Below are 18,986 nucleotides of genomic sequence, written 5' to 3' on the forward strand. Positions count from 1 at the left end.
TACATGAACATTCACTTCAAACAATATACTTACCAAAGTTCAGTGCAATAGTAATTACCCTACATGAACATTCACTTCAAACAGTATACTTACTAAGTTCAATGTAATACTAATTGCCCTACATGAATAGTCACTTCAAACAATATATTTACCAAAGTTCAGTTTAATAGTATTTGCCCTACATGGACATTCGCTACAAAGGGTATGCCTACCAAGTTTGATGTAATAGTAATAACATGAACATTTGCTACAATCAAAATCGTTACAAAGTTCAATGAAATGGTAATGACCCTAAGTGGACCTCCAATACAAACAATAGAAAAGGTTTATTCCGCTAGTGTTAAGAAAGAACTGGATAAAAATGACAGACTTAATATCTCATTCCCTATAGCATGTAAGTAAGAAATACATCAACTGCATCTTAGACCACGTAAATAATATACAAAGCTGATGTAGTGTTATAATGAAAATTTATATTCAGCGCAATCTGGATTTATGCGAACATTGCGTTTTCAAGAAGCATTATCGAGACTGAAAAATCTAGTATTAGAATGTCTAATGTAATGTTATGAAGTCAGGTATTTCAGTTAGCATATTTTTGCATGTATTTATAAACTAAAACGAACTTCTAGTGTTTATATTGATTTCAGGGAATGATGACGGTGATGCTGAATGTCAACGAGAACATGGTATACACTTTAATGATAATATCTTTTAAATAAATAATCTATGCTCATTTATTACATTCAAGGAAAGGTAGGTCAACTTCGATTTAATGTTCTTTGGTTAAAATATTTTCTTTCAGACGAATCTGTTGAATATATTTAGTCATTTTTGTTGATACTGCGCAAATTTAAATGAATTTAGAAGTTGTCGCAACCTCAATTTAGTTGGTCGGTATTTTGCTTCTTGGCAGATATATACAGCAAACATAACGGTCTGTATTATGACGCTTTTGTTATTTTGTTACTTGTTAGTCCTTATGTATCGGGATGATAAGGGGGTTTGGATTTTGCTGGGTCGTAGAGATTAAGGGTATCATCCAGGAGGGTGCGTACATATATTCAATACAGAATAAAAGAACATGAGGTGTTAAGTAACTATTATCACATCAAAGGTGTGCACATATAAAAACATAATCAAAACATGTAGACTCGTTTTGTATATATAAACTGGCGGAAACACCAACATTATAATTTATATTTTATCACAGGTATGTGCAATCAGTTCGTGTATGAACGTACGCGTCTTCTTCCTCTGAAAAGTTCCGGGTGTGTGAACTTTTGCCAGTGTGAGCATGCGTCAACTCAGTCTGACGGTTCCGTGACGTATAAGTGGGCAAAGCAAGAGTGTCCAGCTAGAACTTTGTTTGACGGGAGTATTAAAGTGTGTAATCACGAGAACCTAGTTCAGTGTACAGGTAAAGTAAATTTTAGCAGTGCTAAATGTGTATCTATCTCTTTGCATAAAAACTTTCGCCGAAAAGTGCGAACGTGTATACCAAAGTATTGGTGCATAATTCATACGTAAGTGGGCACATATAGCTTAGATTCTTGATAAATGCGGAATTAAATAAATCTTGCATAAACTTAGCATATTTTTCGTCTTATGACTTAACCATTGATTCTTTCGGAGGAAAGAGAAATAAAACTGTTTGTACAGAAACTACATTTTGTGGTTGCTACCACGCAAGAGTTAATTAAAATACTTGTTATGTAAGAGTCAAGTTTTAAACATTCGCTCTGCGTACAATTTCAACACGAGAATAAAACTCACTGAAAGTACTTTCCCTGATAAGTATACCAGTATACTAGTACCAGTATTTAATTTCTATCACTGTGCAATATTCTAAAGGTACATGCGTCAGAATGAAGTTGACAATGTATTTTGTTTTAGGGAATGATGAAGAATAGCCCCGTACAAGAATTATTCACAAGGTAACCTTTGTACCAAATGGCATAATACATTTACAGTCAAACAGCTTTTCTTTAGGTGAAGCTATATTTTGCTGGTTTGTTCTAATTCCTATGAGTTTTTTTCCCCAAAGGCGAAGCTCGAACTGCTAAAATTATTAACATACGTCTCGTCGCAATATATGAAATACTTTTTCCCAGAGGTTGCACGTACAAATCGCATGTTTAGAATTATGCAGAATAGAGTGTGTGCAGTTGCAACAACCTCTATATTTATGATTTATATAAGAATATGCAACATTTAATAAATTTCATAAAGTGAAAGAAACAGAACCATAATTTTAGGATAGACAAATAGATAGATACAGGTAAGGCAAAAAAATCTCCTAAGTGTTTATGACTGCGAAGATCGACATCTCATGGAACAGAATATACTTCTGTTTAATTTAAGTGTCTGTGGTCCAAGCTTCCACTCATTTCCTTATTCCATACTAAGTCGTGCAAACTTAGTTAAACTTTTCGACGAAATGAATATTTCTTTGTTTATCTCTAATATTTCGTTACTTTGTTAGGTTGGCATCAAAGGTACTCTCGGTGAGATTTTCTCATTGCAACCAATTAACAACTGAGCATTGGGGAACTTCAGTCATCACTTTTGTTAAATCTTCAAGAATATTTGCGTCACTCGCAATCATTTCCAACAATTGTCTTATGCTTTACGCATCTGAATTCTTTAAGAAGTTCTTCCAAGTGTGTTTGCTCCCTGTAGCAAAGAACTTATAATAACCTGTTACTTACACCCTTCGGTTTTGTTGATTATATAACCTATACATTCGTTTAAATTGTTGATGACAAATGTGAGTATGTTGTTTTTTATTTCAGCAGGGACAGGACATCCAACCGTATAAATCAACAGAGCACTTACTTACTTCATATCAGACAGCCAGCACAAGGATTTTCACACATTAAACAATCATTTAATAATTCGAATATGTGTTTCATAATCAGACGGAAAGATTCGCACTGTGTTTATGATCTGTGGCTAAAACGACATTGTGTTAAGCATACTGTGAAATCATTAGTTTTCGACGGTAACTGATTTTCAATACGCGAAATTTAATCCCAACGATGCAGTAAAATTCCCATACGTTTTATGTTCAAAAGGCCAAACTCTACGACGTTATATCCCCTTAAAACAGCCGTTTTGGCAAAACACCACGAAATTTCAAGCCCAAGAAGTTAAATGATTTCACAGTAGATGAAAATCATTATGAAACTTAATCACGTATAATAAGAAATAATGTAAAGAAAAAAACCGTGTTTTAACGTTATTAATGCACGAAAATAGGTTATACGTCCGCGGAATAGCCCGAGTGAATTATTCTGGGGACGTATAACCGATTTGTGTGTATTAATTTAAGTAAAACTCGATTGATTTTGCTATACATTATTTCGATTCTAATATAAAACAGTAGATAAAATATAGAAGCGCTCTTTCTTGGTCGCAGCAAAAATATTGACGTCATCGCACGCTAACGTGACGTCATTTTAGCGTTAGCGTGTTTTAACAGAAACAAAAATATTAGAATTGATACTGAAGACAAAAATCAGTTATACTGAGTTTCAAAGGTAAAAATTAACGACAGTAAACTTTTTTCTTAAAGTTACAAATACATATTAAGAAAGAAAAACTAGACGAGTTTTACTTAAATTTATACACTCAAATCGGTTATACGTCCCCAATTATTTTTTTTACTGTTAATTTGTCCTGCTTACAGATTTTATAAAATAAACTATAAATGATACCTATTGTTATCGTTATTTGAAAAATACGTCATCTGTAGTACTCATTAACTTCCTGAAGAAAGGAAAATTGCATTCAACTTCATAACTTAGCGGATATTTGTTTCTTTCAGACAGTATTGGATCGAAATAACATAATATTTTTTATACAATATTTTATGATTTGCATAGATCTATATCTGGTATAAAACAAACAGATATATCTGTTTTGTGTCTTTCGATGTTTTTATCAAGAACAAAATTGAAGGCGATCCAAGAGGAATAACCTGTCCAAAAATACTCTCTCGCTCTAAATGAATACCTATAGAACTGTAGCATATAATGACTTTGAACATGAAAGAGATATACTGAGGAAGATACAATAATGTAAAATATACAGACAACGCGTGAAAAAACGAATATAGTGGAGCATCTGCTTGGAACGGAAGTGGCGAATATATCTCTAGGGTATTACACCGGCTGATTGCGCACACAAAACAATACCATATTCTAAAATTAAAGTGAATTTAAGTTATCTTAGCCAGATGTATTCCTCATAAATGGTAACATAAGACAAGCTATTCAAAACGCAGGAGGTTAGTGTAAACATTTATAAAAAGAAAGCTTCAAGAAAGTATACATGTACTCATTGCATTTGCTGAATGTTAAGCAACATATTTTATTATTATTAAGAAACTTTATTATGGGCCCGGTGAAGACAGCAGACAAATTTCAAAGTATTACAATCCAAGTAGGCTCTTGTCTCTGTCTATCATAGAATAAACAACCTGTCCCGAGAATATGTAGCGTTTAACACCAAATATGCGGTGTATTTCATAACAGTCGGGTCATAATCACTTTTATGTGACTTTTATGTGACATCTGTCACCCATAATCTTATGATGTTTGTAAAATGCATCCCAATTAGAGACAAGTCAAACGATTTCCTGCGGCCAGAAGTTATACAGATCAGAAATTGTTATTGCGAATTAAAATATTCGCGACTGTTTTCCGGAAAATTACGGACACTGACGAAAATGAAATTAAAAATAAAAACAATAGTTTATTGCTGTTCATAAATAATATCTAAAACAGTATCCAAACCTATTTTGTTTTGACTATTATTAATACATTGTTGCCTGAAAATTATCTATGCCAGCTATATTGCAAAAACCATAAATGCGATATCGGTAAAAAAAATCACGTGAAAACACCCATCGTCTTTAAGTTTCTAATATACTGTAACGTCTAATCGAAATTACAATTAAAGTAAAACTGAATAAAATATTCCCACAACATTTGAAAACATAGGCACCGATGTAAGAGGCTATTGATGACATACTTCACGTGCATTGAAATCAGCATTATTACTACACGCTCACCTAATTTATAAATACATATTTTAAATTAAGAAAAGAAATGATATTGTTATCAAATACAGCGTTCATCACGAGGATTTTGAACTAAAACTTTCTTTAAATTACATTTCATCAAATTCGACTATTAACCAAATTTCCGCATGACAAACTTTTCGTCTACGACTACAAAAAGGTGTGTGAATTGTATTTAGGCTTGGTCTTTTCATTTATATCCTTTTAAAAATGCATCCGTCTAATTTAGATTAGTTGCAGATGACGCGATAAAAAGACGCAGATGTTATTATGCGAAAGTCAAAATACTCTTTATCTACAAAATAAATGTATACGAACGAACAGTTTACCTAGTAACAAAGAATGCGAAAAAGGATGTGGTATGTAAATATTCAACTTGTTTATAAACTTTAATCTTAACCCCCCTGATTAAAGAAACTGATTAATGTGGGATTGCGCAACATTACTAACAAGACAAAAGCTACATATTAATAACATACCAAGTAGCGATTTTCTATTCAACCAAAGTATTCCATCAGTGTACGTGACAGTTCAGAATTTTTGGTTTGGTTTGTCAAATTCATACTACTTTAATATATTTAAAGAAAGTGTTGTCTTTTAACGACTAAATAAAACTTATGTTTATATTAATAAAAATGAATGCCGGTACCGTATTTCTTTTTCTACTTGGCATAATGAGAGGTATCTCATTTCCAAGTAAGTATATTTCTTTCTGTTTTATAGAGAATAACAGGCTACTGTCTTTTGATGTCAATGTTATCAGGTCGAGGCTAATATGGGCTGGAAGGGGTGAGGGAACCGATGAATGATTCCGGTTTTAACCTCAATACCTGGAAAACTGATAGAGACAGACCCATAATAGTACATATTTTCGGAACCTACTTGAAAAGATCTTTCTAACGGTTCCGGTCCCGAGCCTGTACAATGACTTTGAAATTTAATGACTTCATTTCCTGTTTGCACCTAGGTTATGGCAAAGTGTACCCTGTAGGCTTTTCAAAAATGTCAAAATGTAAAAATGGACCCTTAAACGTCTTATTTTTGATGACTTTTAGCAACCTTCTCAAAAAATACCTTACTGGTTCTAAAACTCTAGATGGTCATTGAAAATGTTGACATTTTTTTTTAGAAAACTATCAAAATATTCTTTAACATCATATTATTGATGGTATTAAAGAGGCACTTTGGTCCGTATGTGACCAAGACCTGATGTCGCTTCCCTTCCTGTACTCAATACATGGATTAACTTGGACAGATCAATAGGCCTTTGTTAATGCATCCGGCCATAAGTCAGCACACGCTAGACTGTGTGGCGACTTTAAACTGATTAATTTTGACAGTTGAATAGGCTATTGTTAACGCATCCGCTCTTAAATAAATACACGCCAGGCATTGTGGCGACTTTAAAGAGATTACCTTTGACATGTATACTTTTTATTGTCCGGCCGTCCGGCCTTAAAATCATTGTGAACAATAGGTCCGAGTATGCGCATTTAGGGATAATACACTTAAGATTGGAGTCATTTTGTCAGTAGACGCCAAGGAGGAAACATCGTAAGCAAAAAAGTAATATTTTACTTTCAGTTAACGTTACTTCTAACGTAGCTTTCTTAAATAAAGCTTAATGTTTTTAATTAAAAATATAATAAATATTTTGCTTTAAATTATTTTTAATAAGTTCTTTTTTTACCATACAATGTATTTATTCATTTACGTTATAGATCAGTCTATATGATTATCAATTGAACATAATTTACATATAGTTTTTTGTTTTCATGTTATCTCCCCAGCTAGGGCTGAGCACCTGACCCTCAATGTGCACGACCACGCCCAAGATAGGTATATAAGCCAGCTCTATATACTTTAGGGAGATTTAAATAGCAGTGTGAGGTCATTCTTAAAATAGAAAGATTATGTCATTCTTAAAATAGAATTCAAAATGGCCGCTGCGCATGACGTCATAGATCCAAGATGGCCGCCACGCATGCGCAGTAATGTCCCCAAACCGGCCCCTATACTACTAACGGTTAATGAATATCAATTACGGCACAAGCAATATATAGAATTGGTGCTGACGTATGAATCACGAGCCATCAGCGTTACTCTCCTAGACACTTTAAAAACACCCATGTTGCTGATAAAATGTTGTGTTTTATTTTCAGGTTACTTATTATTATAATTAAATATTTCCCTTAAACCTTATACAGAGGAGTACTATTTATTCAAAACCCAAAATGTTATCCCATATCTTTGTTCAACACTGATTTTCAGGCAACATCTAACACAATAGGCCTGTCAAACATTTTAATGATGAAACCTTTATAATTTGACGTTATAGGCGTACCGCTTACATTTCATGTAAATATTCGCCAAATGTAAAAGCAAAACGTAGCTGCATCGATATTTGATAAAATGTAAAGAAATGAGAACATTTTTTTTCGGGTATTTGTTAATAATCCCTCAAGCAAACAGCAACTTAGAACTGCATCGTTTAAAAACCAAAGGACATTAAGTCTTTAGAACAAACAGGATGGGTGGTCTGGATCCATGCTGGTCGCATATGCACTATGTTGGTTTTCTCATGGCGCGGCTCATTTTATATTCCAGAAAGTATGATAGAAGAAACAACCGCGACGGCAACCATATATCACGTTCTGAAACACATAAATTAAAGTTCGAAATAAAATAACGCCTGCTGATATTGGAGTTATTTTGACGCATTGATTCATTATGAAGAATAGTACTGTTTATAGATGAACAACACAAAATATGAGAATGAGATCTAATCAAATTAAAAAAAGTAATTAATTGTGTAATGTTTATTACTGTATTATTCCTTTAAACTATAAGGTAAACTATTGAAATAGTGATGATAATGTTGTATTCTTTTTCGGGTTTTCAGACACGAATCCATATGAGTGTTACAAATGTAACAAGACAGACTCAAACAGTGCCTGTAACCATGAAACGGAAGTGTGTAAACAGAACAAACAGGTATACCATAATCATTATAAGTGTTTGAATGTTTGAACTGTAAATAAAGAAAACAATTAAGTCAACAGAAACCAACCTTTCCAATATTTACATTCATTGAATTTAAGCTACTCGTAACTGATATATGTTTTCGGAAAATATATGATTCTTATAGTAACAGGACGTCCTTCAAGTTTATCTTTGACTGTCAATTAGAAATGGCAGTAAAATTTGACTGTTTGTTTTGCGTGAGGTCAGTAGATCAAACAACTTTGCAATATATGAAACGTCAAAAGATATTTTTTTTTCAAAATATATTTGACCTACAATTAATTTTTTGGGCCTCCTTTGCCGAGTGGGTAAAGTCGCTGACTTCAAATCACTTTCCGCGCACCAATGTGGGTTTGAGCCTCATTCGGTGCGTAGAATTTTTCATATGAAGAAACCATACAGCTGGCTTACAGAAGATTGGTGTTTCTACAGGTGCCTGGTAAAATAATGCTCGGAAGAGCAACTGGGGTTTTCTTCCACCAGGAAAAACTGGACAGTCGTCATATGACCTATAATTGTGTCAATATGACGTAAAACCCAACAAAAACGAAAAACAAAATAAAACTAATTTCGCTTTTAGTGTACTCATTAATTTTTCTAGTCATGCCAGACAATTGTAGAGTGGAAGGGATACAGGTATGAAGTAAGGAAAGGCTGCAAAAATCCGACAGCTAATAGCGCGAATGCGAAGTTAGGATACAAGAAGGCGGGCCAAAAGGTTTTATGTCGATACGAATGCACGGGAAAGTTATGCAATGAACCTCTCCCAGCAAGAGATTTGGACAAGTAGGTAGTCGCAGGTAAGGCACATAAATTTCAATATTGCATGGAATATAATATTCTTAAGTAAGTTTTGAAGTCTTTGTGCTCTGAACGTCAACATATTCCGAAAGTCATTAGTTAACATTTTTCTTTGATTGTTTGATATGGTGTCACCATTCTTTTTCAATACTATTTCAGCTTTGTTACCGTGCTCACTTAACCTTACCAATATTCATGGACTTACCTGTTTATTGCAAGTTGCTGACTACTTTCCAATTAAATGTGAATTGGCGGTTGAGGAAAAATGCCCTTTTTTAAATCTTCAAATAACAACAGCCTCATCCGGGATTTAGACCTGCAGCCTTTCGATTCATACTCTAATTCGCTATGTACTTGAATTTTAACGTATACAATATCTTTCCAATTTGGAAGGATATGAACGATACGTGCATTTAAAGAGTTTTTGTTCATATTCATTACCTCTTTCATATGACTCGATATGTACATATATGTCGTAAAACACAAGTAAAATCTTCCAGCTGCATTAAGCACCCGTATTTTGCAACATTACCAGCTATAAACCTGTGCCTTTTCTGTTGAATATGTTTCATCTTTTTCATATATGAGCGGCACCATGAGAAAACCAACATAGTGCATTTGCGACCAGCATCCGCACAGTCTGGTCAGGATCCATGCTGTTCGCTTTCAAAGCCTGTTGCAGTTAGAGAAACCGTTAGCGAACAGCATGGATCCTGACCAGACAGCGCGGATGCGCAGGTTGGTTTGAATCCATGCTGGTCGCAAATGCTCTATGTTGGTTTTCTCAGGGTGCGGCTCAATTATCTTTTCTATTTGAATGTTTGTATCGTTTATTACAGTCAACTAGGAATACTTATTTCTACGTCAGTTGAAACAAAGACACTAATGAAGTGGACACCAAACCGTTAACCTCCAAACTGTTAATTTTCTGTTACAAAAAAATTTAATCATTTTATTCTCATTTTGTGATATTTTTGTGTCCCAGATGGATATTTTTCCTTGTATTTCTGACTCGCTACAGAGTGACATTATGTTAACCACATATGACAGTGTTTTGAAACTTTGTCAGGTGTTGAATTAAACAAAAAGTGATAATAGCTATTTCTATTGAAATATTTCTTGTAACCTGTGTAGATTCTCTTTCCTCTAGTATAATTTACTTTGAGAGAAAACTGTTACAATAAATTTTATTGCTTACAATTTTGAAATTCATGGAATAAAATGTAATTCATTCCTGTTGTCATTTTTGTTGAATAAAAGCTATTGTCACAGTAACACTCCTAGTGACTGAATAGCAGGACTGCATTCCTAGATGGATATTTGGTTCAGTGAAATAATCGAAGTATCAGTTCCAACATTTTACGAGCTGCGTAGTCAAGAAAGAGTAAATTGTTAATTTTGTTAATCATAATAGGTTTGATATCATCATAAGAACAAAAAGATTTTTTTGTTCATATCTTAATGTTTTATCGTTGTGCAACTGCAGCTCATCCCCTTCGAATCGAGAAAAACAAACATACAGCTATGCGGGTATGTAATTGTACATTATATTATAGTAGACATGTACAAAGAAATTTATCGACAAAGCAAAACATGAAGACAACCCGGACAGTGCAAATTTAAGTTATCTTTGCCAGTTGAATCATTCACACATTTTATCGGTAATATAAGATACGATATGTTTATTGAAAGAAATTCTCAAGGGCCACATCGGATACCTGAATGCCTTTGCAAAAGCAAAGCAACTGAGAATTCTTACTTCTTAAGATGTTGCACGTGGTAAAATTAACAAAATATAATAGGTAAGGGTAGATTTCTCGGAAGCACAGAGCACCACAAACACAGCCTTAGAGCCACACATTGGCAAAGTAGGCCCACAACAAAAAGAATCTGTAACGGGAAAAGCATTATAGACGGGTATTGATAGTGTTATCTATTATGACGTATAAAATTGGAATAATCCGAAAATGATTCATAGTATCCGAACTTTTGTTAGTTTTGTAAAGAATCTCATGGGCTCGTATTCATCAACATTTTAGACCGGCTAATATTCAATGCGCTATAACCTAATATATTGCAAATAAATACTCATGGAATTTTGTTTAACTGCCTGTAGCTGCAGATTGTACATTTATGTAAGGCTTAATAACACTTATAATCGGAATATTTTTAAAACTGTTTGTAAAGGTTTATCCAAAAGACATTTATGTATTTAAAAATCTACATATAGCAACCAGATTCTGATGATTATTGAACATTTCCTTTATATACATTATATAATTCAAAAATAAAGTGACACGTTTTTGACGAAGTCTGTTTAGTTTATATCACCTTAAAAGTTTAAAGAGTCACCTAAAGATTCTTACCATGTAATTTTATTTGAAGTCTGGCCAACAAAGAAGATCAACAAGATTTTTTCTTTCCGTTTCTCTGGAGTGCATTTCTTTTAGCAACTGTTAACGGAAGACGGGAGGACGACGTGCGCACAACGGACGTTGAGTGATCACGTTGTGCTTTGATAAGATAAATATCAGAATTATTACAGAGGCCAGAGGCCAGCATAACAAATACAATGAAATAAATACGACAAATCTCTTTTGTAATTATTATTTTATTTATGAAATATAGATTGACAAATTTGTGTTGGTAAAGTCTGGCCGCAACTTCCCTTATTATATTCAAACAACAGAATACATTGCACTCAGCGAGTAATACTGCTCGGTCCTGGTAACAGAGACCTGATATTGTAAGTTTCTTCCGGTAACACTTGATGCAGCTTTTGTTGAATGGGTACTGGTAACAGATACCCGACATTATAAAGTTAACTGTTTCGTCACTATATATATCAATACGTTTCTTCAGATGTCCGCTATATAGAATTCTTTACCATACCGCCACCAGATGGAAAATATTTCAGCCCACTATATAAACTAAAGTGTTAAATCAAACTTTCAATAATCAAAAATGTCAGGTGACCCTGCTGGCAATTAAATGTACCCTCCTGTAACAAAAAGACCAGAAAATAAACTCACTACCCAAAAATATCTAACAATATACAAAAACAAACTGCTACGCCTCGGCACTGTAACCTGTTTCAAATCTAATTATTTGAAACCTGTTACAGTGGTGTTAGCAGACGGTAGGATTCAAACACCACCAGTTTAAACTATCCGCAAAATTCGTCTTTCACAAGAACATTCATCAAAACATCACATGAAGAGAGTTTTGAATCCCATCAAAACTGTACCCAATTAGAAAGGCAAATACGTTATAAATTTCGTTCTGGAACACACTGAATAGTTTTCAATGTAACCAACGCTAAATCCGTTGGGGGAAACCGCCGTCACGTGTTTATCCTAAAATGAATGTTAACATTTTTCTTTAAAATATGCAGAACATGACACAAACGTTCATCCTGATAGTCATTTATCAGTAGGTCAAATCACTTTTTGGCCACTTTATATTTGTATTTACTTCTTCTATCAAGTTCATCTGAGCATGCTAAACAAACTGGTAAATTATACTTCCATTATTGCACATTATGTAAGGAGCATAACTCAGATATTCATATAGGATATGGACATTTGGATGTATCTCCCTTTAATTATCATACCGAGTAGGACCTACAACAGCAAACAAAGGTATTCTTTCAAAATGAAAACTTTTGCTTCAACGAATGAAATATGCAATGCAAACATTCAGAAAAAAAATGGTTTTGTCAGTCTTGTAGAAAAAAGACAAAAATTATCTGGAAAAAATGAAATTCGTCATTTATTTCGAAAAAAAATATCTTAAACAAATTATAGATAGTTACAAAAATCAGACGTTTATGCGGACAATCGTAAAGAATGAAATGTAGAGTATAAAATCATTTCAAGTACAAATCAAGGCGTCTGTGGCTTCCATAGCTGAGTGGGTAAGGTTGCCGACTTCATTATCACTTGCCGCTCACCGATGTGGGTTCCAGCCTCACTCGGGGCGTTGAATTCTTCATGTGAGGAAGCCATCCAGCTGGCTTACGGAAGGTCGGTGGTTCTACCAGGTGCCCGCCGGTGATGAAATAATGCACGGAGGGGCATCTTGGATCTTCCTCTGCCATCAAAGCTGTAAAGTCGCCCTACGACCTCTAATTGTGTCGGTGCGACGTTAAACCCAACAAAAATAATCAAGGCTAGAAAAGATGTAAACGCCTTTATGTGGGCAACGTTATTTGAAAATATTTTCGAGGGCGTTAATGGAAAAGGTGATGTAACTAAAGAAAATTGCGGGAAGTGATTTTTGAAGAGTCGATATATCTTTCCCAGAAGTAGTAAACGTGCCACTTTGGCTTCAATGACGTCATGTTTATAGTAACTCCTTAGCATATAATGACCTTAAGGCATAAGGCATATTACTCGCAGATGTATTTATAGCCTAATGGCTTAAAAATAATTGTAATCGGTCAACTAGGTTATTCCGTCAATAAACGATGAAAACAACGTTCAGCGTTTCTAATCTCGAATATATACCGTACCGATGTTTCGCACCATGTTCGAATAAACCCTATATAGTAATGTTTATCCTTGGCATATAACGATCTAAAGGCAAAAGGCATATTACTCAGACACGTATTTATAGCATGTACCTTCGGACAATCTGATAGAAATAATAACTACTATTCGCGCCGTTTGACCCGACGAAAATATTAACTACCATATTTTTCTGTTATTGAAGCTATATTTAGATAATGTCTCACAGATGTGGTCCCTCCTCTAACTTCATAATGAGCAATCTATTTTTTACTTCATAAGCTATATTTAGATAAATAAAAAGTAACGTTGCAAGAATACCTACTTATTATCAATAAAACTAGAAGCAGTATTTGTCTTTGGACCCAAATTTCTCGCACAGATCCTTACACTTTAATGTCCAAAATGGCAGTGAATAAATTTCGACGGTAATAAATAAAGTCAAGGCGACGTTCTAATTGGTCAATATAATACGCAACAGCGATCTGACTGGTTCCATAAGTACCTTTATGACAATATGCTTCTCTTAGTACAATGACAAAAGTTCTATAAATAACGATGACAATATTTCTCCAAATAGATCGGAAACGTCATTCTAAAAATAAACCACCAATCAGGAATCAAGACGAATATATATAAATACAGTTCGTTATAAGACAGTTATCATTAACAAAATAAACGCCGTCGACTGCGCATCTCTCAACCAAAGTATGGAATATTGCGAAAACTGACTTAAGATGTTTGAAACTTATCCGAAACAAATGCTTTCTGTTAAATACGAGCTGGCAAGTGCGGGGCTGGTTTACAGCGGGAAAGCGGACGTATGCGAGTGTTTTCGCATAATTTGTATTCTACCTTTGAAATACCTTTTAAACATACGTTTTGGTATATAATGTCAATAAAAATAACCAGCTGATAGCAGTATTCGTCGTCTATATATTTGAGCCTAATTACACTCGCGTAAAATATAACATTTCACCCTTATTTAAGGGACGGCTATAGCGGTATCAAACACTTACAGATCTTTTCTCTTTGGTATCCAAATGGCAGTGAATAAATTTCGACGGTAATAAATAAAGTCAAGGCGACGGTCTAATTGGATACCACGCATTCTTGAATCAGATAAAAATGTTTTTTTCTCCACCATGAAGCATTAAATGCTTTAATCCATGCTTCAGTCCAGAACTTACACAGGCATATTTATAGCGAAAAACAGCTTATTGTGTACAATACCAATTTATACATGACAACATATCGAAGTGACATCTATAGCAGTTAAAAAATGCGGAGTAATAAAAATGATTACTTACTTCTTTAATGAGACAAATCGCCTTTTCTATATCAATGTTCTCGCGTTTTTTAAACCTGACTTCTTGTTTTGAAAGCCTCGAGTTTTTGTCATTTTTTATTTATAGACATTAAATGTACAATGTTTCGTTAATGCGTGATTAATATTTGTCAATGAGTTTTCATTTTTTTCACATCTTGATCATATTTTTGCGCAATAACACGCAATTTCCCATAGGGTACGTTTCAATTTTTGTTACCATTGTTTCGAAATGTGTTTAGACTGTTTTAAAAAGTGACATTAATGTTTCAAAAAAGTGTTATGACCGCGTTCATGTTTTCTTATTCGTGTTTTTTTTTTTTTTTGTTGTTGCTTTTTTAAACTGTAACTAATGATTTAATTTCTGCCACTATTTTTTTATGAAACAAAATTATGTAAGAAAACGTTGTTTGTCTAGATATTAAATGTACACTGTTTCGTTAATGTCTGATTAATATTTGTCAATGACTGTTCATTTTTCTAACACCTTGATTGTTTTCTTGTCATGGTCGAATCAATTTTTGCGCAATAACACGCAATTTCCCATAGGGTACGTTTCCATTCTTGTTACCGTTGATTTAAAAAGTTTTTAGACTGTTTCAAAAAGTGACCCTTGCGTTACAAAAAGCGTTATGACCGCGTTCATTTTTTCCTATTCGTGTTTGAAAAAAAAACTGTAACTCGTGTTTTAATTTCTGCCACTATGTTTTAATGAAATAAAATTATGTAAAAATACGTTGTTTGTATTTCTCGATAAGAATTGTCAGCGTAACCATTCCCTGTTCATTAGTCAGTAACAAAACGTAAGAATATGAACCCTACAGAGCCCACCAACGAAACCTTTATACGTTTTTCTAAGTCTAATGATGAAGAAAACCAGTCTAACGGAGAGAGGTGGCACGTATTAGGAACTGGCATCCCGCAAGCAGAATTGTCTACTTACAACATTTCAAAGACCTGAGAGACGGATACGTACATTCTGATTATAAAAGCCGTTACATTGGGGGTAGCGGCGCTCATCTCGGAAAAATGGCAGAGTTAAAACGGGAACAATAACTTCCCGTACTAAATTAGTGACACCCGTAGCTCAAGCGGTCGAAATTGCCAAGGCAGATATTAGACGGTCACAAAAGCATAGCGATCTAAAGCGACATAGCGACGAAATGGAAACGACTATGAGCTACGATTTGGCCAGTCCAAGACGCAAAAAATATCGCGAAAGCGTGACACAAGAAACTATGGATTAGAACACCTATAAATTTTAAAAGGAATAACTACGAACTGCAGGAAATGTTACAATAATACCCGGTGACAATGTATGCTGCGGATCAACTTCAAATACGTAGGGGACAATACATCATTTCAAATACAAACACGTGCAGGGATCGGGGAAGCATTGGGTAGCCTTTTATTTTCCTAAGAGAGGACCCTACGAATTTTTCGATTCACTTGTTAATAAACCGGAGCACTACAACGTTCGTTTTGACCGAGCGTTAAATAAGACTTATTTGTTGAACTGTAGTCGGATACTGAATACATAATTAGACACGTGCGGGCTTTATTGCGCAAATACGTCGTAAATCGATATTCCGGACGGAAAATGTAAGACATTTTAAATCCGTTTGATGTACGGTTCAAGAAGGGCAATGATGACTTTAATTTTGCTTTTTTAGTTCATTCGTGTAGCCTGTATTAGTTATACAAGATTAGAAATAAAATATGTAAAAAACAATAAACCTTTGTTATCTATAACTCATACATTTGAATTTAATCGAATGTAATACCCTTCACTAATGTATACTTTATACTGTATTCCACATATTTCACCACTGCCCTCGAAATATTCCGTGTTGATTGCTATAATCCTGAAATCAAAACGACATTTTGTCCGTTGAAAGCGTTCTTATATACTTTTCATCGGGGATATTTTTAGTAACGTATGTCATTCCTATCGCTTTAAATCGAATACTAAATATAGGAATACCGGTTTTTTCCAGTTTATTCCGGTTCAAACCTGTTTTTTTTAGACAGTTTCATTATTTTCAGGGTAAGTCACGCACAATTTAGCGTCCCGCTGGTAATTTCACGACTGGCAGTGACTACAGTACGGGATTTATTTTTATTTGTCAAATACTAACTACATTAATATATTAGATCTATCTGCTACTAAAAAAAACAGTATTGATTCTGCGGGTAATATATTATTCTAACACGACCAGCAAATAACCTGCATAGATGTAGAGCAAAATCTATCTCGGGTTATTCTGCAATAAACCACTCGCGTACAATGACGTCATCCGATCTAGGTGCGTAGCACGGTCGTAAAAAGTAGTTACCATTTTTGGTGGCTGCTGCCACCAGTGTTAAAAAGAATACTCTGTTTGAGAATTCTTGTCAGTTCTTAAGACCATCCTAACAACACAACCAAAAATAGTTCCAGGATTTCTCGGAAATGATTATCTACTCAACGTGCAGAATATGCAATGCTACAATATATGCCTTAATACCATTTTTAATGTAAATTCGGCAACTAAAATCAATACAAACTGAAATCAACGTTTTAATTAAAACAACCACGTGTATGAATACAAATATGCAAATTTATGATCACGTGAATAAACGTTGACCTCATGTCACCTGAACTGAGCGATGATATTGATTAGCTATTGCAAGTACTGCCCTAGAGGTCACGTAGCTTATAACGTAGAAAAGATAGAAAGCTAGCCGGGAATCCAGACTGACAGTTCAAACATGTTTTCTAACCGCATTGTCACATGTATAACTCCCGAAATATAAAGACTAATAGACAATACCAGTTTGTACCTACCATAGCTTTTCCAGCAAGTTGTAACAATTTTCAAGTATGTCAGAATAAGCTTAAATGTTCGTCAATCATAGCTATCACATTATAAGATATTATATTAATGCAACCCTAGTGATCTAAGAATGTTACCGAATTTTAGACAGTATTGTCTCGTTGTCGTTTCAAACACTCGAAAATATGACCACATGCTAATAAGGCTATTTATAGAAAATCGATAATCAGCAGTGATACGGATTTCCTCAGGCGTTGCTACTGCCAATTAACACTAATTAGCGCACTAATTTAGTAAGATGATTTATGAACAGAACAGAACAGGACAGTAATTTATTGATATAACTTGAACATGTACAGTTAATAGTTATATTAAGAACAAAATATAATTAAACATGCTTTGCAATACGAGAGTGAACAAAACAAAAGAATATTCAGTTAACATTCATTTAATATTGTTTGCAATGTGACCTGCCATGAGAATCAAAGACATGTATGTTTTCTAAATAATATTCCCTCACGGATAATCTTCCTTCAGCAAATGTACAACATAAGATACTATATTAATGCAATAGATACACATGTATTCGGTACACTTTCGTCTAACAAAACACGAATTATCAACGGGCGCACCGATGATATTAATACTCGCCTTTTAGAAACGGCAATATGTCAGACTGTAGCAAGCCATCGGATTACAGATTTGACTAACTTAAAAGTTGAATTGTTTTAAGACAGATTCTGCTCACTTCAGTCGCACCAAGAGTAAACCAACATAGTGCATTTGTGACCAGCATGGACCTGCGGATCCGCATGCACAGTCTGGTCAGGATCCATGCTGTTCGCTAACGGTTTCTCTAGTTGCAATAGGCTTTGAAAGCTAAAGTTGTAAGTTTGCCAATGTCTAACATTTTTGCGAAGCCTGCTGTTATGTCTAGCGGACTTTTGAGTATAACAGATGGAGTGATAATTAATGCGCCTCTTAAAGTTATCCGATAAGGACTAAATCAGTGTGTATATAATTAATGATAGGCACTGTCCAAAAGCTTTAGAAAGAAATCTTAAAAGCTGAATGGTTTGTAGAAAAAGCTTCATGACTGGCAATGAAAACAGGATTAATTTTGAAACCAAAGCTGAATATTTTGCCCCCCCCCCCCCCCGCCCCCCAAAAAAAGTTCTTCTCAGGTTTATATTAAGAATTCCTCAAATGTCACTTTCTTTGTAATATTTTGCACATTGATTAGCAGCCACCATCAGCGCTTTGAGTGCTTTGATTTCTAACACTGTTGATACTAGTATGTCGTGTTAGAATCGAAATAATAAGTTCCCAAGTGTGATTTATCGTAGAATAACCCGAGTTTTTCGTTCTTACGCGAAACAATATATCACGCATATTACGCATAAGAACTCAAAACTCGGGTTATT

The 18,986-nt window shown here is 34.4% G+C and overlaps 1 protein-coding gene and 1 long non-coding RNA gene across 7 annotated transcripts in view; both read left to right on the forward strand.

The window, feature by feature from the left end:
* The window catches only part of LOC123557106 (uncharacterized), a 53,175-nt gene that overhangs the window by 11,752 nt on the left and 22,437 nt on the right, over window positions 1-18,986 (forward strand). The window lies entirely within an intron of this gene.
* LOC123557109 (uncharacterized) lies at window positions 4,570-10,351 on the forward strand. The gene is made up of 3 exons (XR_008370989.1): window positions 4,570-8,080; window positions 8,712-8,910; window positions 9,780-10,351. It is a non-coding gene; the product is annotated as an uncharacterized LOC123557109 (long non-coding RNA).

The sequence above is a fragment of the Mercenaria mercenaria genome, chromosome 5 (genome assembly GCF_021730395.1).
Source record: "Mercenaria mercenaria strain notata chromosome 5, MADL_Memer_1, whole genome shotgun sequence".
NCBI classification, from domain to species: Eukaryota; Metazoa; Mollusca; class Bivalvia; order Venerida; family Veneridae; genus Mercenaria; species Mercenaria mercenaria.